This window comes from Vicugna pacos, chromosome 9 (assembly GCF_048564905.1).
Source record: "Vicugna pacos chromosome 9, VicPac4, whole genome shotgun sequence".
NCBI lineage: Eukaryota > Metazoa > Chordata > Mammalia > Artiodactyla > Camelidae > Vicugna > Vicugna pacos.
The window spans coordinates 65,754,636-65,779,571 of NC_132995.1; the positions used below are offsets into that span (position 1 = coordinate 65,754,636).

Genomic DNA, 24,936 nt, shown 5'->3' on the forward strand with positions numbered 1-24,936 from the left:
TGTAGTCAAGATGGAAGTCATGTCATTTTCTGCTCAAGGGGACACACCTTCTCACCACACACAGAATAAAAGCTTAAGTTTCTTCTAATGGCCCCAAAGGACACCATATCATCTGTCTCCTGACTTTTCTTGATCACATCTCTTATCCCTTCCCTCCTTGCTCAGGTAATTTCAACAACACTGCAATATCTGTAGACCCTCACATGTGTCCAACACACACCATCTCAAGGCCTTTGTGCTTTATTTTCCCTCTGCCTGAAACAAATTTTCCCATATTTTCATGGCTTGCTACTTCAGAGTTGACTTCCTTGACAAACCTTCAACTTTTACTATTTTATCTCGATAGCACTTTGATAAATATCTGTTGTTTATTGTCAGTGTCCTTTACTAGAACATAGTTTATGCAGACAGGGTGTTCGTTGTTTAGCATTATATTCAAGAACCTAGAATAATGTCTGTCAAGTAGCAGGGGCTCAACCAATATTTGATGAACAAGTGAACTAACAGCCTGCATTTTTATAATCTCAATATTACAGATCAGGAGAGAAGCACTGAGTGAATAAATCACTTACCCAGATCTCATCCAAGTAGCAAATGGAAGATCCAAGATTCGAACCCAGGTTCTGAGCACACACTCCTGTAACAGAGAAGAACAAACCTGACTCCATATGGGATCCACCCCTTTGGCTCCAACCTTTGTGCTCTACTTCTTGTGCTTAGTCATGCTCATTCTGCACCTTTGTAAAAGGATGTTGCCTACAGCCTGAAACATACTGCACAGCCCATTCTCAAGACTCTGACCTTTAAAGGTGTAACACTTTTCCACCCACACAGCGATAAAACAACAGAGCACAGTATTTGTCCTGCTGCAGGTTTATTGGAACACTGTGACCAGACCTGTATGCACAGCTGCAAGAACAAAGGATCCCTGCATCAAGAAGTTTGCAACCATCAGCCACATCTCCTCCCCTTTTAGTATAAAAGAAGTCTGAATTCTAACTCAGGTAAGATGATTCTTTAGGACACTAGACCACCTTTTCTTGATCTGCTGCCTTTCCGAATAACGTCACTATTCCTTGCCCCAACACCTCGTCTCTCTACTCTCTCTCTTAATTGGCCTGTCATGTGGCAAGCAGTATGAGCCTGGACTCGGAAACACTTCTACTGCCTACAGGAAGAAGATGATGTATAGAAAAATGATTTTTTGCCTCGAACCTAAAATCCTGAAAGCTCAAATATGCAACAATCCATCTCCTGTAGCACCAAGTTACAAGCTAGCTTACAGTAACACAGGCTTCCCCACGTTAGCCTAAGTTCTGCATTCAGCTCTTACTGCAATCTCCTGGTCTGTTAGCCAGGTCACTGTGAGGCAGCAGACACCTCTCTCAATGAAATCAAACAGGCAAACTCTAGCACCTAAATATGCTGAGAAATCTACTTAGTTTCTTTCTCCCTAAACCTATTTCCAGATCAGCATCCTTGAGAAATTACCACTCCAGCGAGAACAAAAGACGAGACTAAAGAAGAGCAAGGGAAAAAAATGAAAAAGTGTAATTTTCCCTTAACGTTTAGGGTAGAACTAGATGAATCCACACATCTTAGGCCTTCCCAGAGATGGGCTTTCTACTGGAACAGGTCTTCATTTTGCCCAGTCACCTCCTTATTACTCGAGATTGGAGCTCTGGTGTGATGAGTCTTAAGAGTGGCTGCAGTGGGAGGGGGCGAGAGTCCTAAGGTAGAGACAGGCACACTCTCAACACCTGGGCCCTACCTCATCCTTTGATGTAGCCCATCCTAAGGGAAGGAATAAGGAATGAAGGAATCTTGAGCTCCTCCTTGTGGTCAGCATCTGCCATTAAGCAATCATCCTCAGTTTTATGAGAACAATAATGAGTTCGAATTATCTTTGTCTTACATAACCGTGCTTTGGGGAAACCCAAGCATTCAAACCATAAAATTAAAGTCACAACAGCGGTAGAGGGTGTACTTAGCATGCACAAGGTCCTGGGCTCAATCCCCAGCACCTCCTTTAAAAAGAAAAAGTCAACACAGTCTTATCAGCCTGTTAGCAGTCTGTCTGAGTTTTGGTGTATGCATCTTGCAGAATATAATACTCTCAGGAAATCTTGACTTCCCAAGCCAAATCTATAACTAGCACTCGGTAGCTGTTTCTCTGTTCATATACACCATTTCTCATCCATACTTCAGTCAAGTAATTGGGGCGCTATCATCCCCCTCGTACAGAGGAGGAACCGAGAATAAAGAGTTTAAGTAGCCATTTCAAGGCCACCACACCAGTAACAGACAAAACGGGATTTAAACCGTGGTCCCTCTGACTTCCAAGCTCTGTGCTCTTTGCTACTATGCCAAGTGGCTTCCATTATGTTCTGACAAATGTCCCAATGTTGAGGAAATTAAAAATACATCATTGATGTTTCACATCTCAGCTTAGTTATTATCGCTGGTGCCGTTGCTATTTATGTGAGGAGAGCTAAAAGCGGAAAAATAATGAGTCACTGTATGCACATCACTGTTGCAAATGCAGCCACTGTCTCCAGAGCCTGTCACCGTTTGTAGCTCTGCCACTTTCCTTCGCCAGCTGTCCAGAGCCTTTTCACAAAGTGAGCCAATCCATATCTGACTGCTAAATTCCCAAGAGAGCTGGCTGCTCTCAGCCCTCAGTATCCTGCAGCTATGCCTCGGTGCGTGAGGCTGGTTTCCAGAATGCCCTGGAGATCGCCTGTGTGGCCTGCCCAGAGCTCCTAGCCTGGCCACTGTCTGATGCACTGAAGCCGTAATCTGAGCAACAGGACTAGGGCTACCTCAAAGACGGAATGATACTCCAAAGGTGTCCGCTACATTTTGCCAGGAAAATTTGGCTAGTTCTGCAAGCAATCAACTCATGTATTAAAATAGAGAAAGAGGTGGTTTAAATACTCATTTCATCTTTCAATGTATTTTCCCCCAGACTGGGTTGAACAAATATTCAGAGACTCACATGTGCCAAATGTATGACATGACAAGCTGATGCTGAACGTGTTGATGGCTTCAGCAAATAGACTTTGTCAGGACCACAGTTCATTCACTTGATTCTCACAGGGTAAGAAAATGGGTGATATGTGGTTATGACAGTCCTGGGGCTAGGGGGTGGGATCTTTCTGTTACCCCAAAAGTTAAAGACCTCAGTTCTTGTCACACTTGAAAGGTAAGTTTACAGCTGGGAGATGGTGTGCTGTGTAGTGAAAGATTTTCAAAGACTTATTTAAAAAAACAAAAGTGCACCTCCAAGAATGGGAGCGGGCTGATCCAAGGGAGGAGGAGCGGTGGGGTCCATTTTGCCTTCTCTTGTATCCACACTTAGGGGTGGGCTTTTCATGATTGAAGGCTCTTGCCTGGAATGCCTAGTCACGTTTGTCTCCTTTGTGCATGTCCTTACCCACGGTGTATACACAGAAAAACCCATGGAGGGCCTAAACTGCAGTGTTAATTATATTACGATGAGCATTGGGTCATGTCTGGTTAAGTTTTCTTTGCTACCACACAGTTGTGACTGTCAGGTTCTAACCAGTTTCTTGCTGGCACTCATTTAAAGTCAAGTCCCTTAATGCTGGAGGCGGGTGTAACAGCATCTTCCGGACCATCCTCCCTCTCTACCCATCTGCCTGGTGCCCTGACTTACCTAACTACCTAACATTTCCCCTGAATGACCCAGCCTTGTAAATTCTTGAAATTTGAAGAGCAAATGCCAGAAAGTTGGTTCATTTGCATCACTGCACGGTGTTTCGATGTGACACTTGCTGGTCCGTCCGCTTGCCGGCTTTCTCACAGTGTAGGTCGTGTGCTGCGCACCTCCCCGTACACTTCATGCCCAAGTAAGGCCAGGGAGCAGCTGGGCAAAGAAACATCAGAAAGCTTGGCCAGCCCGGCCACACCTGTGCGCCTCTTGTGGCAGTTGGTGTTTTTCTGAAGCATCTGAGCTAGAAGGGAATTAAAGCAGCAGCGCTGCTGAAATCGGGCAAATTGTAATCCTCGCTGTCAGTTACCACAAATGAATTTGATTGCAACTGTTGGTCGCAAAGGCTATATTTTGCCTGAGTTATGAAAATCATCATACTGAACTGTTAGAATGCAGACTTTTATGTGGATTCCTAAGTGTTAGGATTTTGTCAGTCTATCACACAGTTCATCAAAATGCTTTCTTTCTGGGACTTGCTTTCGCACAGTGCTGGATGGAAAGATCTGGAGATTAATTTTGAACTCTAATGAAAATTAGCTGTGCTGTTTGGTTTCATGTTGTGATTGTCATCACGGAGGTCAGTGCTAACGATGTGTCAGGCTCTCGGTGACAGTTGGCATACAGGCACAGTTTACTCAGAACTCAGGGATGCCATTCTCAGACGATGAGGAGCTATTGAACTGTCAAACCGGGCTGCACAGGTGACAGCTGATGCATTTTAGATCAGCTCCTTACCAAAGTGCACAGGCTTTTCTCCTCTCTTCCCGCTAAAGGAAAAATCATTTATTTCATCAGAGTGACTGGTGTGTTTATAGTAAACATTTTTCCACCAGATTTTTTTTTGAAATGCTTGCGAAAATAAATGCAAACTCCTGTGAACTTTTTAGAAGCTTTTAAAATCAGAGATAAAATATCTGTGCTACAGTGCTCTTTGTTGACTTAATTATCTTAATTTTCTTAATGCTTTTTATGATTGCAAATAGTTTATGTGGATACTGAATTTTTTCAGGCAGGAAAACATAGGTAAATACAGATACTCACAAAAGCATTTTGTTTGGTTGAGACATAATTCCATTTTAATGGATTTTTATAATTTTATATGTCAAATAACTTTCTTATTCCTTACTTTAAATATTTTAATACTTTGGAAACATAAAAACCTATTAATAAAAGTAGACATACATTTTTCTTCAAGGCTTACTTCATATTATCAAGAAAAAAACTATGTGAAACAATTCAGACAAATATGTAGCTATTCGTTACTAATTTTGTGTATATTTTATTTTTTTTAATTCTAGGCATAAATTTCCAGACAATTTATGTATGGGGCTATAAACCCCTTCATAGATTAATTTCTAATATATGTTAGCATTTGAAAGATTCTTTTGTGTCACTGGGAAAAAACTGTTGCTAATGAACTTTAGTCATTAACCTTCCCTTATGGGAAATACAAAGTCCTATTCCTAAAGTAAACTGTTATCATTTATCATAATGAAAGTATAAGTATGTGTGTAAAAGTATTTTAAGAACTCTATGTGATCAATTTCTAAAAGGTTTATTTCATTGTCATACATATATTTAATTATATTAATCTACTAATTTAATATGTATTTTGAATTATTAGAAATACACCTGTGATTCCTCAAATTATATTAATTAGACTAGGCCCGACAAGGCAATTCCATTTAGACATAAATGGATATAATAGCATTTACGCTGAAGTCACTTAAATGGCATTCTGTTTATCCTCAGGGCAGTACGGAATACAATACAACTAGAGATGATTGACATTTTTCGTAACCTCTCTGTCCTTTCCTCATGAAAATGCTTAGCTACTTCTGAGAAGCGCAGCTGTTGGACAAAGCACGGGGTCCAAGGTTGTGCCTTTGGGAGGGCTAACAGAGGAATTTAGCCAATCGAAAGACAGGCTGGAAAATGTCAGATGAGATATGCCAGTCACCATAAAAGAGGTGATGACCCAAAGAGGTGATAGTGCCAACCTGACATTGAACTCAATCTATAAAGCACAATTCTCTTGCTACTGATTTTACTTACTTCCTTATCTTTGGTATCTGCAGGCAGCTGTTCCAGAGTATAGAGTTAATGCTTCAAAAATGGTATAAAAAACCCTTTGTTAAATAGAAGGTAAAATTTCTTTTACCAAAAGATAAACCTCAGCTTATCATATAAGTGGAGGATAGAAAGCAACAACTTCTGAATGTGAGTATTTTTATGTGAGAAAAAATGGCACACATCTCTATCCTGCCCTTAACGCAACAGAGTTATGTTGCAGAGTCAAGGTATGAAAAGGCCTTTAATATAAAGAGTGTATTTTTTTTTTAAATGGTGGAAAGCTTTTTGTCTGATCATGTCAACAATTAATTCAAGAAAGACATTACTGTGTGATAAAAATTAAAATTGAAAAACAAAACATCATAATCATTGGACTAATACAATAACTAATCAACGTCCAGTGGGAAGAGACAGTTTTATTCTAAATGATTAAATTGTGTTTATCTTGCTTTTCCAATTTGATTTTCTTTTTTTTAACAGAAAAATAATAGACCTCATTGCTACCTACCACACTTGTTACTATATTTACATTTTAGTTACATTTTAACATTAGCAGCAAAAAACATCCTGAGCTGTGTAATGTTACCAATTACATTGTTGGTAGGTTATATAATCTGCCAATTACAACTAAAAATAAATGCCAGGTGTTTGGAGCCCAAGTCATTAAAATGCGCATGATGGGCTGGGACTGACCCTGGGGCTGTCTTAGCAGCATCAACATAAAAATCACAAGAGGAAGGAACGAAAAACAAACAAACAAACAAACAAAAAACACAGGGACCAAAAAAAAAAAGGGGGGGTGGGGGTGGACAATAAGGAGAAAAATGTGTCCTAAGTGTGTGGCTGACTTTAATTTTCCTGCTTGACCTCTCTCTCTGTATTCTTCTTGGTTTCTGTTTCGCATTTGCACTCTTACCAAAATTAGAACACATTTTGCAAGCCTATGGGGTAATACAAGTATTAGAATGTGTATTTTCTATCCCAGAACAAACAATTTGAATTTCATTTGTGGGAGAAGAAAAACAATTTTCCCTCCACTCTTTCAGGTTTTTGACTGAGCCCCCCACTTATAATAAAAGGGCCGATTACTTAACAGGAGAAAAACAAATGTAGTAACATGTACACCTCCTGTGTATATGAGAGACACTCAGGGAGACTGAGTCACTCCTTGGAATTGTAAAACCATCATCTTAAATGCCATCTGCAGCTAAAAACAAGGGATGTTGGGGATGGGGAGTCAGTTATGGGTGGTTAAGGTGGTCTCTGCTTTATGGATTGATAAGAGTTTCCAGAGATATAATCACCCTTACAAATGCAGGTTTTCTTTATACACATAAATAAATGTCTCTAACAAAAGGATAGCTTCTATTTGGTTTCCAGAGCTTCTCCTGTGTCTACTGTTTCTTAAAAATAATCAGTCTAAAATAATCATTATGCCAGAGGCATATTTTGGTCTGACAGAGTCAACTCCCCTTCACATCAGATATTAGAATGTTTTCTCCTAAATGTGAGGAGGAAAAAGAAGAGTAGGAAAATCTAGGTGCTTCTCAGAACAAATTTATCAATTCAAAATATGAGAAAATTAAATACTTCCAATTTACAATGAGTTTTAAATGTTTTTTGTATTAACTATAGATTTTTGATTCTTAATTACTTTCCAGGAAATTTAGAATCTGCAGTGAATTTTTTAATTCCCCTCAACGTTTGTTAAGTGATGGTCTCTTCATTGGCCTATAGGAGGATGCCAAATTTAAAACTGCTCAGCAGATAGCTGCCAGGTACAATGGATGAATGTGTGGAGGAGCAGTGATGCCAGGTGTGTGGTATGTAGCTCAAATCCATATCTATGCTCATATAATTTGCCCTCCATGATCCCAGAAAAAGAGCCAGTCCTTCTGTTGCCGAATGCAGGTTCTTGTGCCTGATGCACAGTGAGGCCAAGTAAACCTTATCATCAGAGTTTGGAGCAAAGTTAATTGCAACAGTCATGGAAGGAGAACAGAGAGGGCTTGTGCTCAGAAACCCCGATCTTCCCAATGACTTTCAGGGGGAGAGTTTTTATAGGCAAAATTTGGGGTGAAGGCCCCAGGGTGTGTGACCTTCTTCCGATGGGCTGGTGGTGAGATAACAGGGATCTTGTGCTTAGGGTGAATTGGCATCTACCTGGGTGGGGGCTTTAGTCCCTGCGGAAGAACTCAAAGATACATTGCTCTGTACATCCCGTGAGGAGGAACCAGGACCCTGCTTTACGGCTGCACTGCTGTCTCTTGACTGCTCCACTTCTGTTTCTGCATTCCCTCCCTTCCCTAATTAGTGACTGTTTGGAACTCAGGGAAGGTCTAGGAGGCTGAAGCCTTTTTCCTACAAATAAGAAACAGAGGACACAGAAAGGCTTTTGTGCCCAAGAGGCCCCACTGGGTCATGCTCGGTTTCACTTCCATTTGATGATTAGGGGAGCAGAATTTGCCACACCAACATATGCCTCATCGACCTAAAGAATATTTTGATCTGGTTATTTTTTAAAAACTGCAGACACAGGAGAAGCTCTGAAAATTGAGTAAATGTTACCCTTTGTAAGAGACATTTACATAAGGGAAATCTCCCTTTGTAAGGGTGTTTTTCTCTCTCTGTACCAGAAAGAGGGGGATGGATGACCAAATTTCTAGAAACTCTTATCAGTGCATAAGGCAAGGACTTCAGTTTGCGTAACAGCCTTACACATGTTTACTGTGCTTTTTCTGGTAACCCCCCCAGCATCTCTGGCCTCCAGCTGGAGATGGTGCTGAAGGGGATGCTCTCCACCATTGTGGGGAGTCACTCACTTCCCTGGGCCTCTCTTGTGTACACATATCATTGAAACTTCGTTTGCTTTTCTTCTGTTATTCTGTCTTGTATCACTTTAACTCTTAGGCCAGCCAAACAACCTACAAAGGGGAGAAGGAAACATTTTCTTCCCCTGCACTTGGCATGGTAGGCAGGATACTTCACTGGGTGGAAGCTACTTGCTCCGAGGCTGCTGCACCTGCGAAATTCTGGGACATCTGACAAAAAGCCAGCAGAAGGGAAGACGTCCCGCCACGTTAGTATCCTGGATCTCTGCCTGCGTGGTCTAATGGAAGAGAGAGTGGTGAGAATCCTTTTCTTTTTTTTAAAATTTGGATTAGCAGGGGAAAATATTTGTCAAATTCGTTCCTTAGTATAGAAATCCTGGTGAAAATTTGCTTTGAGTACTCTTGTATTGATCCTGTTCGTCCCAGAAATGGTCACTGTTTCATTTTGTCTACTTTATGAGCAGGGAGAATATGTTCTCTCTTGTCTCCACCGGCCAGAGGATGCATATGCATATGGTACCACCAAACTGGCTGTGGGTCTGAGCTTCTGAGCTTAGGGAATTAAGGGAGGGGGGTAACATTTTAGCTTGGTAAGTCACCGTATTCTGTTCAAAAGGTCAAATGGTGGGTGGGAGGGGAACATGTGGTTCCGTGTGTTTTGGAACAGCTGTTTAAAAACAGACCCCACACAGTTCCTGTGCTTTCTTAAACTATCTCTGGGAGTGAGCTTTTTGGATCTTGTGAGGGCTACATCTTTTGTACTTTCTTGCAAGATGCCTCTTGGGTCCTTGGTTAAGCCACAGGTTTGAGTCACTATTGAGATTAATATAAGATCCTGCTGTCAATGGCCAGATCCTTTGAACTGGCTATATTTAAAAGACAAAAGAAAAAAAAAAGAGAGAGAGAGAGAGCTCTCACCTTAAATAATTGTCTTACCAGTACCTACGGAAAGACCAATTAAATAGTAAATACAAAAGAATATAACAACTAGTCTTAAGGACTCCCTTAATAAAAGAACAAAAATTGGACTTAGAACAAAAATTTGAAGTCCGCGTCTAATGTAAATTGTCCTTCTTATATAACCCTTTTATCCTCAGCTCCCTGTACCTGACCCTCTAGAAGATCTTTTGGGTCTCTAGGTCCCTGGTCTAAACGAATACTTATAAGTACTGAGTAAGTTGGTTTTTCTCCCATTAACCTATTTTATGTTAATTTAATTATTAGCCCAGCCAAAAAACTAGAAAGAAAGAAAAAAATTTCCTCCCCTACAGTGCATTCTGCATCTACTCAAGGAGAGCACTCCTACAGTTGTATCCTTTTGTTAGAGCAAGCAGATAGCTAGATATGTGCAGAGAAAGGGGGACGCAGGCCAAATGGCAGGAGTTGGGCAGAAAGGAGGGACACAGGCCAAATGCAGGAAATCATACATCATGTAAGCACCAGGGGTCCCTGGGCAGAGAGAAAAGCAGGAACCTCTGGGCTGATCAGCGGTCACACCTTTAGGGGTGATGAGCAGTCTGGAGGTCGACAAAGAAAGGTGGGAAAAGGCAGGAGTCTCTAGTGTCTGAATGTAACCTTTTGCTCATTATATCTGCATTTCAATAAAATTAGCCTTGCAGATTGGAAGTACCCATCATGCACCAACACCATGACACTTCCGATCCAGAATAAGGACAAAAATCCCTCTTCCTTTCGGGAAGGTAGAGTTGGGATGAAAATCAGGGAATATGACTCCAAACCCCTCCCTCCCAATTGAATATTCCGCCCATTTATTTTTACACTCTGTGTAACCAACTTGCCAAAGAAACTCAGGGCAGCTGCTCACCTGAGCCTGCCCGCTCTCCCCTTGAGAGTGTACTATCCATCCCTTAATAAAGCCTCACTTTACTTCCTTAACCTCTGTGTCTTGTCTCTGAATTCTTTCTGAGGTGGGGCAAGAACCTGGACACTGGTTACATCAACCGGCAACATCTTCACTTTTGTATCACCAATTGTTTCATCTTCACCGTGTCATTCCAAGATCCCCCAAGCATACTATGTTTAAAGTAAGAAATACTTTAAACAACACTGAAACCAAGCAGGACCCTGTGGGACCCTCCTGGGTACAGATCTTTCTGTGTCCTCTGTGTTTCTTGTCTGTAGGAAAAAGGCTTCAGCCTCCTAGCCCTCCTTGAATACCAAAGGGCAGATTCAAACAGTTGCTAATCAGGGAAGTAAGGGAGTGCAGAAACAAAGGGGGGAATAATCAAGAAACAATAGTCAGAGATTAAAGCAGGATCCTGGGTCCTCCTCGGGGGATATACAGAACAATACCTTTGACTTCCTCTGTAGGAACTAAGGTTCCCATCCAGGTGGAGGATGGCAGCTTCAGGCTGAGCACAGGATTCCTGGAACACAGCTGTGTTACCTCACCACCAACCAATCTGAAGAAAGTCTCCCTGATTCCACTCTGGCCCCATCCTCACCACTGCTTATTCTCCTCAAGGCAGCCATGGTTATAATGTTAAAAGGTAAGTCAGATCATATAAATGTTCCTCTCAGAACTCTCCATTCATCTCGTTCAGAATAAGGGTATCTATAATGGTCTACAAGATTGTCCATGATGTCGTTCCTTGCGAGTGCTCTAATGCCATCTCCTGCTGCTCTCTCCTCTGCTCTTTCTGCTCCAGTCATGACCTACTTGGTAATTACCAACTATGCTGAACCTGTTTCTGCCCTAGGTTCTTTCATGTGTACTGTTTCCTCTTATATAACTTTCTTTTGCAAAGCGCTTAGCTTTCTTTCACTTTCTTCAGGTCTCTGAACAAATGTCAACCTTATCAGAAAAGTCTTACCATACCACCTTATATAAAATGACATCCTATAATTCTCTGTTCTCTTCGCCACGTCTTCCTTCCCTTCAAAGCACTTACTGCATCTCATACATTATATAGTCATGTGTTTACACCTTTATGTCTGTCTCCCCAACACACAGATGTAACAGGCTGGTGACTTTGTACTTTGTTTCATTCCTATAGACTCAGTCCCTAGGACAGTGAATATTGCAGATTAATACTAAAAATAAAAAAAAGATGTTGAATGATGATTGAGTAAGTAAACTGAAGAGAGAATTTTTTGACACACAGCGAGAGACTTCAGTCCTTATTAAAGAGTTGTATGCTGAACTTTCTTTAGGTACAATCTTCCACCAACACTATAGCAGTACAAAAACGTGTCAAAATGTACAACTAAATCTCTACCAAGTCAAAAAGGACATTAAACACTGGAAAAATATTTTAAGTCTATATATTTAGGACTATATATTACTAATCCCATGGGATATATGTCTTTGAAAATTCCACAAGTGCTTTTGGAAAACATAATTTGAAATGATTAATTCTTCTTCTTCTTCTCCTTTCCCTTCTTTTTTTTTTTTTTTTTTTTTTTTTTTTTTTTTTTTGCTACTGGGTTTGCTATCTGTGGCTCTTTTCTCTTCCAGCATTTCCAAACAATCTATGTAACAATCCAGGCTAGACTTTCCGGCAATGTTTTTATTACTATTCTTTAATTTTGGAAATAAATTAGTTTCATTTGAATATTGCTGCATTTATCCACCACCTCCCTTTAAGTGACTCATTCTCTGTAACTGTAAAACCAGTATTAACTATAGTGGAACTGCCATAAAATTAACGCTGTTCATCAGTACCTTATGATGTAATTTATAAAAGCCATGGAAAATAAATTCACTGCAAATAGCCAAGGATTTAGATACTGTGTACATTTCAGTATTGAATTTCTTCTTACAGTTTTGTGTTTATGATTTTACTATGGTGTGCTCACATGTGCGAGAACTGTTGGAAGAAAAGTTCAAAGACACTGATACTGGATGGAAGATCTCTACACCCTCTGTCTAGGAGACATCATCTACATTCCACGTGTGTATTGGGATGTATTTTTCCCAGAAGACCTGTGTCTAATTTTTCCTGGTACTCTCAGAAGTACCATCTTAACTAGATGATTTAGGGATGTAAACATTCTGGCTCTAAACACAGGAGGGTGAGGGTGTCTAACGCCTTTGAAATTCTAGGGAGGAGGAGGGGGGAGTTTTTTTTTTTTTAACCCACTATCCAGAGCCCACAAGAACATCTGTTTCTCTTAGTTCACAACTTTCCTCAAAACGGAGCTTTTTCTGGTTCCAGACTTGGGAGGAGCCATTTCTCTTCCGTCTCACCAGCTAGCTTAAGCCCAGGCTAGCCCATACGCCTTCTCTCTTTCCCTCTCTGCAGTTTCTTTCCATGGAAACTCAAAGCACCACACCTGAAGGCCAGCAGGGGATTGGTTCTCCCACTCAGTACTTTCCGGGACGGGTGTTCTTGCTTCATTGCTAGTTTCCTCTCTTCCATTACTTGAAAATAATGTTTTCAAACTTTTGCATGTTTTATAAGCAGTGAGTTTAGGGATCTTGAGTCCAATATATGACTCTAAACAGAAATCCCTCCTTCTAATTTCCTCTTTGAAATATTTCACTTATTTTTGTATCTGCATGTGTTTCTCACTGATGAAATAAATTGAGGTAAAAGAGAGATTATGATGGTTCTGTCCTGAGTTCATTTTTTAATAACAAATTTTTTTCTTATCCAAAAAGAGTGATTTTGAACAGCATGTTATATTCTATGGTTGCTAATTGCAGGAAACACCAAGAAAAAGTTTAATGGTTGCAATGATATTGATGGCCATTTGACAGAGAAAATTTCTGTGATAGAGGACAAATGGGGATTCCAGAATAAACTGAGGAAAAATTCATAGACAGTGACTCTCAAGTAAATGGTTCATTATAACCAAGGACTCTTTGAAGCCTCTGGCTTACAGAATAAAATACTCTGAAACACCAGATTTCAGGCACAAGATAATGTGATTACATTTTAAAAGGCATGTATGGCTAGGGTAACTATCCACTTCTCTTACTATAGATTTACCACCAGTCATATTAAATAATTATCAATGCTCCAATTCCCAAAGTAGGACCAATTATATCTTTTTAATTCTGGAAATTAAGTAAAATTAGCTTTCTTTGATCCTTTTGCAACCTTTGAAATATACTAATTTTTATTCCACTAGTGAAGGAAGACTTTGAGATATGACCTCTTGCAGTTCTCATTTTAAATTTCTGTTCTACACAAAGATATCAAATTGCAAGGAATAAGTTATAACTACAATTAAATTAATTTGTTAACTTAAAAGCAGGGTTGATGCCAGGCTGATATTAACCTATGAACTTTAAAAGAACTGACAAGATAATGAAACTATGAATTCCTGAGAAAATACCAAAAGGGTAGAGTATGTCTTTAGAATCTCTTAACTATTCTGTATACTCCAAAATATTAGTAAATTACTGAACATACGCTGATACATATTTAAATTTTCTTAAATCTTTGAATATATTTCTTACAATAGAAAAAATGCTTTGCTTTTTCACAAGATTATTTCTCTCTTCCAAAGATGATTCAGAATAATGACTATGAATCATCTATAAATGTGAATCATACATCATATATATCATAAATTCTCTCTTTACCTATTTCTATCTCTATTTTTCTATATGTATATATGATTTTTGGCACATTTAATTTAGAAAATAAACATATTTCATACTATCTATTCATTTGTACCATTTCATGTATGCTACATGTAAAGAAATGAAATTAGAACATTCTCTAACACTGTATACAAAAATAAACTTAAAATGGATTAAAGACCTAAATATAAGACCAGATTCTATAAAACCCCTAGAAGAAAACAGGCAGAACAATCTTTGACATAAATCACAGCAATAATTTTTTGGATCTGTCTCCTAAAGTAAAGGAAATAAAAGCAAAAATAAACAAATGGAGCCTAATTAAACTTAAAAGCTTTTGCACAGCAAAGGAAACCATCAACAAAACAAAAAGATAACCTATTGAATGGGAGAAAATATCTGCAAATGATATAATGGATAATGGGTTAATATCTAACATATATAAACAGCTCACAAACTCAATATCAAAAAAATCAAACAACCCAATTAAATAATGGGTAGAAGAACTGAATAGACATTTTTCGACAGAGGAAATGCAGATGGTCAACAGGCACATGAAAGGATGCTCAGCACTGCTAATCTTCAGGGAAATGCAAATGAAAACCAAAATGGCACATCATCTCACACCTGTCAGAATGGCTATCATCTAAAAGAACACAAATAACAAATGTTGGTGAGGATCTGGAGAAAAGTGAATTCTTCTACTTTGTTGGTGGAAGTGTAAATTGTTGTAGCCATTGTGGAAAACCGTATGGAAATTTCTCAAAAAACTAAAACCAGAACTACCATATGACCCAACAATTACACTCCTGGGTATATATATCTGAAAAAAACATAAAGACTAATTTGAAAACATACATACACCCCAATGTTCACAGCAGCGTTATTTACAATTGCCAAGATACGGAAGCAACCTAAGTGTCGATCAACAGATGAATGGATAAAGAAGATGTGGTATATATACATGATAGAATACTACTTGGCCATAACAAAGAATGAAATTTTGCCATTTGCAGCAACATGGACTGACTTGGAGGGCATTATACCAAGTGAAATAAGTCAGACAGAGAAAGACAAATACTGTTTGATGTCACTGATATGTGGAATCTAAAAAATACAACAAACTAGTGGATATAACAGAAAAGAAGCAGACACAAATATAGAGAACAAAGTAGTGGTTACCAGTGGGGAGAGGGAAGGGGAAAGGAGCACTATAGGGTAACAGACTAAGAGGTGCAAACTATTAGGTATAAAATAAGCTACCAGAATATATTGGACAACATGGAATATAGCCAGTATTTATAATAACTATAAATGGAACATAACCTTCAAAATTTGTAAATTGCTATACTGTACATCTGTGACATGTAATACTGTATAGCAACTATACTTCAATAAAAATTTAATGCTCATTATATTTATTTATTGTACATATATTTTGTACATGCTCCTATATAAGACATTTCTCCAACATAGTGAAGGAGAGGTTTATTTAAACAGCTCATTTTCCCCCCAGGGAAAATAATTTATCAATCTTGTTCTTTTATGTATTACAATTTTGGTGTCATATTTAAGAACTACTTGCCTAATCATGTCACGAAGGATTTGTCTATATTATATGCTGGCTACTTGGATTGCTTTTCAAATATTGAACCAGCCTTTTATTCCCAGAAGGAAGTCCACTGCTCTGCTCTGTTGGCTAATATTTTGCTGAGAGTTTGCGTGTCTTTGTTCATGAGGAATATTGGTCTGGTCTCTCTCTCTCTCCCTCCCTCCCTCTCTCTGTCTCTGTAAGTGTGGACTCCTGGCCTAAACAAATGGGTTAGGAAGCATTATTTCCTCCTTTTCTGTTTTTCAAAAGAGATTATATAAAATTGGTGTTCTTTCTTTCTTAAATGTGTAACGGGATTTTCCAGTGAAACCATCTGGGCCTAGAGACTTTTCCGGAGGCTTTAAAACATGAGTGCAGTTACTCTAATACTCAGTTTGTTTCATCTAAGTTGTCACATTTATGCACAGAAAGGAAGATTCTCCCAGGGGTCCTATTGTAGCCACTGCTGTCACCACTGCAGGCTGGGTTAGGCACTGGGAGTGACAAAATAGGAGGAAAAATACAAAGATTTTATAAAAGAGAGATTTTTGAATTTTCTGTGAGTATTAGGTCTTCCCTTTTCTGTTCCTCAAGCTAGAATTAAGGCTTTCTCCTGGAGTTCTGTCTGTCCCTGTGCCCACTTCCAGTTTTCAAGCTTCGTTGAGATCAGGTCTAGGGATACTGGAGGAAGAAAAAAAAAATGATGGTACTTCAAATGCTTGTCTTCTAACATATATGCTTATATTATCTAGTTTCTGAGTCCTCAAGTCACTGCTCTTACATTCTGTCATTCTGTCAACTTTCTATCTTCACTCAGATAGACACAGTAGAGTGTGCCTACTCTGTCTTCCCTGGTGTTGGAACTCTGTTCCTCTCAGTCTGCTTTTGCATCTGTAGGAACTGCTCTCCTCTCTCCTATATTTCTGTTGCATCTATCTCACATTCTCCATATTCTAATCCTGAAGCTTCTCTCCTCAACCTTACTCTCATTTCTCATGTCTCTCCCAGACATCCTGTTTATCTGTGTAAAGTCTGGGTAGTAATTATCAAAAACAAAATTCTGGCTTACAAAAATAGCAGGTCCAACTCCACTACTGGTCAACAATTTTTAAAATGGCTCTAAAAAATAATCAGAGTATAAACTTAGCCTGAACATGGTGTTACACTCAGAGAAACACACCCACACAGGAAACAGTACACTAAAAGAAATTCCAAACTTTCTTGAATCTCTTGAGGAACATTGAACAATTAACTAGAGCAGTTTTTCTTTCTCGCCACCATTTTCTTGTGAGCACAAATCATCACATCACGGCAGCAGGTGCTCAGTGAATGCCAGCTTCTTCTGTCCCTTTCTTGCAACCTTGATCTTTAATAATCTGATCTCCAGCTTTTCCCAGAAATCCCTTAGCTCAGATTGAGGTAGTTGGAATATTTAAGAGGAATTAGCAAAAGAATGTTCCTTCCTTTGGGCCCCATTTCATTTGGCATGTGAAATTGTAACACCAGAAATTCATATAACAAAAAAATAGTCTTTAGCTCTTTTGAGGACACATTTTACAAAAAGTCAATATAGACATATTTCTTTTCTGCTTATTGGTAAAGCCACATTTGGAACAAAGCTCCTTTCTCATTTGATGGCAGTGATGGAAAAATCTCTGTAATTAGTCCTTTTGATATATTTTTTTTTACAGAAAATGAACAATTTCTCCTAGCCAGTTAGTATATTCTTTACTAACAAATGATGAGAAGTTTGTAACTAATTATGCTTTCATTTATGCTTGCCACACCAGGAAGTCCAGAATTAACTTTCGTGCTTAATGGCAGTAATTTTGCTTCACCTACTTTTTCTCTTATGATACTATTGTCTACCCTCACTTTTAAAAATGTGACACTTTTAATGGGCCAATTTAATGAATGGATTATTATGGGATTATCAATGTGCATATGTGTCTTGGAAATGGGTGGGAACAATGAACTAATTTTGTTAATTAAACTGTTATATAAAAGCAGGTATAAAACATTTTACTCAAATTTTTGTTTATGCTTCACTTAGGGATGTTCTTTCTGTTCGCATATGTTTTTGATAATCTTTCTCCCAACTCCATTCTGAAACAGAATGACAATGGGACAATGTTATTTTCATGTTAAATGATTTCATCTTTCAAGAAATTTTTCATACATTTCTGTTTATAACTAAATCTGAGTACACCATTTATTTGTTGCAATAGTGTTGTGGCATGTCAGGAAAACATTTATTGGGATGGGTAAAACATAACACAGAAATCTTTGGGGCTGGGGCTAGGTGAAGAATTCTGAGACATGACACCAAAATTGTGATTTGGTTTTTTTTTTAAAGATAGATTGAGTTTCATCAAAATGAAAAAGTGTTCTGTAAAAGACCCTATCAAGGGGGTGAAAACACAAGCTATATACTAGGATGAAATACTTGCATCCAACAAAGTTCTCATATATAGACCACAGAAAAAACTCTCAAAACGCAGTAGTGAAAAAGTAAATCTAACTGTAAAGTGGGCAAAAGACATGAACAGAAATTTCACCATGGAAGGGAAATGGATGGAAAGTTCATAAAGAGATGGTCAACATCATTAGTTACTAGGAAAATGCAAATTAAAGCCACAATGGACCTATTAGTATATAAGAATGGCAAAAATGAAAACAAAACTCAACAGTGATAATACCCAATGCTGGCGAGGCTGGGGAGAAACTGGATCTCTCATACATTGCTAGTAAGAATGCAAAATGGTAAGGCCACTCTGGAAAATAATTTAGTAGTTTCTTTTAAAATTAAATATGCATTTTCAAAATAATTCAGCAATCTTACCCAATGACATTTTATCCTAGAGAAATAAAAACTTATGTTCACACAAAAACCTGTACACTGCTGTTCATAGCAACTTAATAGTAACCTAAAACTGGAAACAACTCAAATGTCCTTGAATAGGTAAATGGTTAAAACAACTCTGGTGCAATGCAATATCATGCAGTGGAGTACTACGCAGCTATAAAAGTACTAAACTACTGATGTATGCAAAAACCTGGACACAGCTCAAGGGCATTATGCTTAGTGAGAAAGAAATTCTCAAAAAGTTATATACTTTGTGATTCAATGTTTAAAATGTTCTCACAAGAGGGAAAATATTACTGAGATGGAGAGGAGGTCCCTAACTTTACTTCTTCATTCATTCTCATTATCTTACTTTGCCTGATTTCATAGTGCTTCAGGATGTCACAGACTTTTACCAAAAGGTTTCTCATATTTTTGAAACTATGAGGGTCACCATCTGTGCCTGGAACAACTTATAGACTGTATTTGGGTCACTATGGTGGGAAATCTTGTTCTAGATGTAGGAGAAACTGCAGAGTGTATCTCATTTCACAAAATTAAGATCATGTGTACACAATTAATATTAGCTTAAGATGTGTATGTTGAGGGTCTATTATATCTCAGGTACCATATTATGAATCACTGATGCCAACGTCATTAGGGCAGAGACCTTCCTAGCAGAATTCAATGCCTAGAGGTAGATGCAGGGAAGTAAATATTACTTATTGTAGTCTTTAAGAAGTGTTAATCACATTCAGTGAGAGTACTGTTAGAGTAATGGGCAAACAGGGGAAGGAAGACAAGAATTATAGAAATAACCAAGGGAAAACTTAGTCTCTTTCACAATTTTTCACATATGCTATCCTTGACATCTAAAACAACAAAGTTAGAGAGATATTTCTTAAATGCCTTTAGAGTATCAGCAGGTACACTTTATATTTTCAGCAGCCTTATGTGACCTTGGTCATACTGAAGTACAATTACCAAAAACCATTTCCCCGATAGTGCAGGTGGAAGAATACAAAATATCTAACTGTCTTGGTCAGAATTAAGGATGTGTATATATTATAGAAGCTTGGAGAAAGGGCAAGATAATTCTGGCTCCTTGTCTGTACTAGTCTGAATACACAGTAAATTCTGAACTCTGATTTATTATAATGCAAGCATAGCAGTCAAAAGATAGAGATTTGTTTTAGTTCTTCTGGCTTCCCAGTAACCCAAGGCTTCCTGTTTTTTATGGGATTAAAATTTAAATGAGACAGTGGCAGTGAAGGGCTGCATCATTAACTCTCAGACTGCAGAAAATACTTGGCTAAATGTAATTCATTTAAATAGATTCAGAGCAAAAAGAGTCAGAGTACAACAGGGTATCAAAAACACTTCACTCTGTCTTGTCCTTATGGTCATGAAATCCAGAATTCTCATTTTACCGCAGTGTCTTCGGTTCTCTCTCCCTCTCTCTCTTCCTTTTTCCTCTTTTACAACAACTGGTCCTTGGTATCACTGATATCTTTAACCCTTTGATTCTTCAACTGATCTCTTTTCTCCCATTTTATCCCAGTCCACCTTCCCTTGACTCCCTTTTCAAGCTGGACTGTATTTGTAACATCGTTCATAGAATCTTTAATTTTCCTGTCATTCTCTGTTGCCCATTTTGCTCCATCCCCCCATAGGAGTCACCTCCATGCTGCACAATATAGGTTGAACTTCCTGACATGTCACACATTCCTGTGATATCCTTCCCAATCATCTGGTGTTTGCACACTGTCCCTGGAGCTGCTGGCTCTCACACACAGTACCAGCAACCTGCTCACCCAGTTCATGAGCTTCTAGTGAGACTGTGCTCTCCTGACCTCTCTACAGCTTTAGACGTGCTTTGTCTCCATCTATCTGTATTTTGAAAGTCTTTCCACCTATCACCTGTGCCTCTGTACTTTTCTGTTTGTTCTTTTAAAATAGTCTTCATTGTTTGCTGCTTCTCCTCCTGACTCTTAAGAGTTGGGATCTTCAAGGATAGAGGCTAAATTATTTTCTTACTCAAGTATCTTTTCATTAGTTATCCCATTCATCTTCTCACCTTCAGTTCTGACCTTCACATAGATGACAATGTATGCAAGTCTAGGATGAGAAAATCAGCACATCATGTGGGAATAATTTACTCCATTGATTGTAAGGAGTAATTATTTGAACAATTTATCCTAAAAGAAGACAACCATTGTCTTCTTAAGTTATATAGCTTTAAACTCCTCACGCCTTTCGCTAGTGAGGTTTTTTTCCTAACATCTGATCTCATTCCCCTAGCTGCCTCATATAATTTTCTATCCAGTTGTATTTCGGCATCGCTCAGTTAAGATCAGCATCATTCCAATGTTCTCCTAAAATCAGATCCTTTTTTCCTGATTTTTCTTTGTTATTTTTGCCTTCTCTCCTAGTCATCCAGGATGAAAATGCAGACTCATCTTTGGTTCAATTCTATTCTTTGTCTTTTTAGCTAGTTGTTACTTGTCAACTACTATGAATAGTTTTTATTTTTTTAACTTCATAACATACATCAAAAACTTTTATTACTTTATTCCCAACAATTAGGGTTTGATAAACTCTCCTCAATGACGCTAATGTCTTTTGATTGCTCCCCCTTTCCTATTCTCTTACCCTCCAGTTTATCTCAGATGCACCCTCTAGATCTATTTTCCTTAGCAAAACTTCCTGTCATTTACCGCAACACTCAGAAACAGTGACTAACCCAACAGGGGCAGTTCATGGGTGTGTGACTGGTGCAGTCCCATAGGGCCCCATGCTTGGAAGGATCCCACACTTGGTTTTATGATTTGCTGTAGCTGTCTTGAAATTTTTAATACTATTTTAACAAGGGGCTGTGCATTTTTGTTTTGCACTGAGCCCTGCAAATCATGTAGCCCATCTGGTGTCCAATGACAACGAATAAATTCCATACCAGTTTCCCTCCTAAAACTTTAGACTTTTTATACTTGGTGCCTTCGCAGCCCTAGTGACCACTCTCACACTCTTCAGTGATACCGGGCTGCTAGCTGCATTCCAGGTATATTTATTTCCCACTTTTGTGTCTTATTACCACTTGATATACTTTGAATTCACTTCCTCAAACTTTTACTCAAATGTTATTTGCCATATCTTTTTTCTCCTTATTTTTATTCTGTCTCCACATAGTTGAGCTATATCTCTCCTATAAAATCTATAGTGCTTTTTATTTTTTTTAAATATTGATCATGTTTCCTTTAATTTTTCTTTGAGTAAATGTCTTGTTACTGTTAATAGACTGCAAACTCCACGAAAATAAGGATAAAATGTCTCATTTATGTATCACATATAGTGCTTCATAACAAAACTTAATAATATACTTTAAAAAAGTATGGTACACAAGGTAACTCCTCATATTATAAATTAAAAAAAAATAGGGATATGTTTGGCTTTCCTGATTTTCCTGTCCACACAGTGTTTGCTTCTGAGTAAAATGGAAGAAGGACAGAAATCCAGGCCTCAATAAATTCAGTGATGGGCAAACTTGAAATATAAAGGAAAAGGGAGGGAAAAGCCAAAGGAGAGAGGAAAAAAAATGGGGATATAGACACAAACTATCAATTCTACTGATTACCATGTTCCTGGCTGTAATCACGATCCTCTCTGACATTCCAGAAAGGTGATATATCATTTGATGTGCTAGAACAGTAAAAGGAGAATTTACAAAATAAAGCTGGAGATGATGCAGCCAGCCTGAGGGATTTTGTTTGTGAGGGCATCCATTCGTGTCTGCTTGGGCTCGCTGAGTAATATCCATTCTGTCCTTGAGGCGTAGATCAAGAAATGAAATTGTGCTGTATTAGTCCTTTCAGGTTTTCCACAGATTCAAGAATATCTGGAAACTTCGTGTGAGGTGGTTATATTTATCAGAATTTGTTGAGTATATCAGTGGTTCTGTTATTTTGACTGAAAAATTTTTTTTCAATGTCAGAAAAAATGGTTGGAAATGGAGAAAAAAGAGAGAGTGAAGAATTATTACAAGAATAAAAATAAAAAACAACTAAGAAAATATATTTTCTAGGTGGACTGAAACTCAAAACATAGTTGAAATCACTTCAATCACTTAATTCCCTCATTATCCTCATTTCCTATCCACCACTCTTTCACACCACATTCCTTAAATAAATGCATACTTAATTGTTAGAGAAGAAAACTTGAAAGACAAGCTTAAGCTTCTACTACAATTTTGTTTAAACTATCCCTATCAAATGAGTGCCCTCCTACCATTTAGAAAAAAATACTGGTGTGTGCTGGGAATACTGTATCAAATGTAAGAAAACTAAAGAAATGATTTGTGAAGAGGGTTAACGTAGGTTCATAAAACTATCCTCTATAATCATCAGTGTTTTTATCTGATTCTTCTAGTCAGTGGATAGTACCTTTGTGATGCAAAAAGGGAGAAGCAAAAAACATGCAGTTTTTTGGGGACCCTTAAACTGTCCCTCTTGAAGATCCTAGAGAAGAAATATTGAGACATTGGAGAACACTAACCCTAGAAGAGACCATGGAATTCACTAAATTTTTCCTCCAAATTAGTATTAGTAAATGATAAAATATGAATGTATATAGTTTTGCCTTCTACTTTCCAATGCTTATAACTCATTTCTATTTCTTTTTTTATTGCCTCAGTATGTTCAAGACAAAGTTAAATAATAATAATATAATAGTGATAGTATACATAAATGAATATTACGTACAAGTGAAAATATATAATTATTATGTAACATACAGATGCATATTATATTTATATATTTTGAATCTTATCAAATGTCATTTCAACATCTACTGAGATATTTTTCTCCTCTAGTCCATTAACATTACACTAATTGTACCCCATCAATTTAGTAGAGTTTCAGTATGTTCTAAGTCTGTCATGTCCTTATCTCTCTTTTTTTTATGAAACTACTAGAAGCCAGCCGTTTAAGTCATTTGTCAGCCCATATTTTCATTCCTGCACTGCTGTAAATATCGCCTAATGTCAAAACCCAGGAGGATGAGGCAACTAATAGATAAAGCTCTTGGACCCTTCATCTCCTTGGTTTCTGGAACATCTTCATCCACCATTCTTCAGCCATAACTCTGACTTTGCTATGACTAATAATGGCACCTCATTTAAACTCTTGATTTATACCCTCTGATTATCTCACCACCTTCTGTTATCCTTCCAGCTCAACATTCCATTCCAGTATTTCTTCATCCTTACCGAGAATTCCATCTCTAACCTACAACGTTTAAGTCTTCATCCTTTTCCCTAATACCTCATGTTCTGTTTTTCCCTGACTCGGCTTAGATCCCATGACCCATCATTGTAACAAGTATCTTATAAGAGCCATTAAATTCTATATCCCTCTATCATATTTGCCTGGGAAAACAGCTCTGTTAAATCCCAAGTATTCAATCATTGCATGTCTTTGTAGGAGCAGTTGAACATGTTGAGTGGACAACATGTTGACTGATCACACTTTAAGTTTAGGACCACACATTTCAAATGGGTACTGACGTTATCCAACAACACTACTATATATCCCAAGAATACTTACCCTAAATAGTAATTCAGTGTCTCTTTTCCGTACAACTTTACAGCTTGCCTTCTCCTTACTTTCAGCTGACCATCCTTGCTTTTTACTTCATTTTGAGAAGTAGAGTAAAAAGAAACTCTCTCATCTTCTTAGAAACCTGCCTGCAAATGAATATTTGCCTCCTTCTTCAGTGAACGTTGCTGTCCCCATCTCAGACAACATCCTCTGTCAAATATGCACTGGATACCATAAACCTTTGTCACTAAAGGAATTCTTCCTGAAACGTCCCCTTTCCCTGCATTATCAATATCCCTTTCTACTGAATTGTTCTTATCAACATCCTTACAAGCTGAAGAGTTGCCATTTTAAAACAAACAACTAATCAGAACTGCAAATAACAACAAAAACATATTACCCTCATATTCCTCTTCAGCGTTTCCCTTCCCTATTTCATTTTTTTCCTATGTATTTATTACATAAGTTTTTGAAAGATTTGTCTGAGCTCATTAAGTCTATTTCTTCATATCTCAATTTCACTTTAATTAACTTCTTATCCCAACAATTCATTGAAACTACTAAGGTTAAGATCATCAGTCTCTTGTAGCATCTTAAATTCAGTGATCTGCAAGCAATAATCTGTGAAGAATTTGACACTTTTGATCAATTCCTCCTTCTTGATTCACTTCTTTCACTTGGATTCTACGATGACACTCTCTCTTAATTATCCTCT

The 24,936-nt window shown here is 38.0% G+C and overlaps 1 long non-coding RNA gene across 1 annotated transcript in view; it reads right to left on the reverse strand.

Annotated features, from left to right (window-relative positions):
• LOC140698276 (uncharacterized) overlaps window positions 1-24,936 on the reverse strand; it is a 334,247-nt gene that overhangs the window by 60,867 nt on the left and 248,444 nt on the right. Inside the window, exon 3 of the long non-coding RNA XR_012075941.1 lies at window positions 573-637. This is a non-coding gene — a long non-coding RNA (uncharacterized lncRNA). The remainder of the gene's footprint in view (window positions 1-572; window positions 638-24,936) is intronic.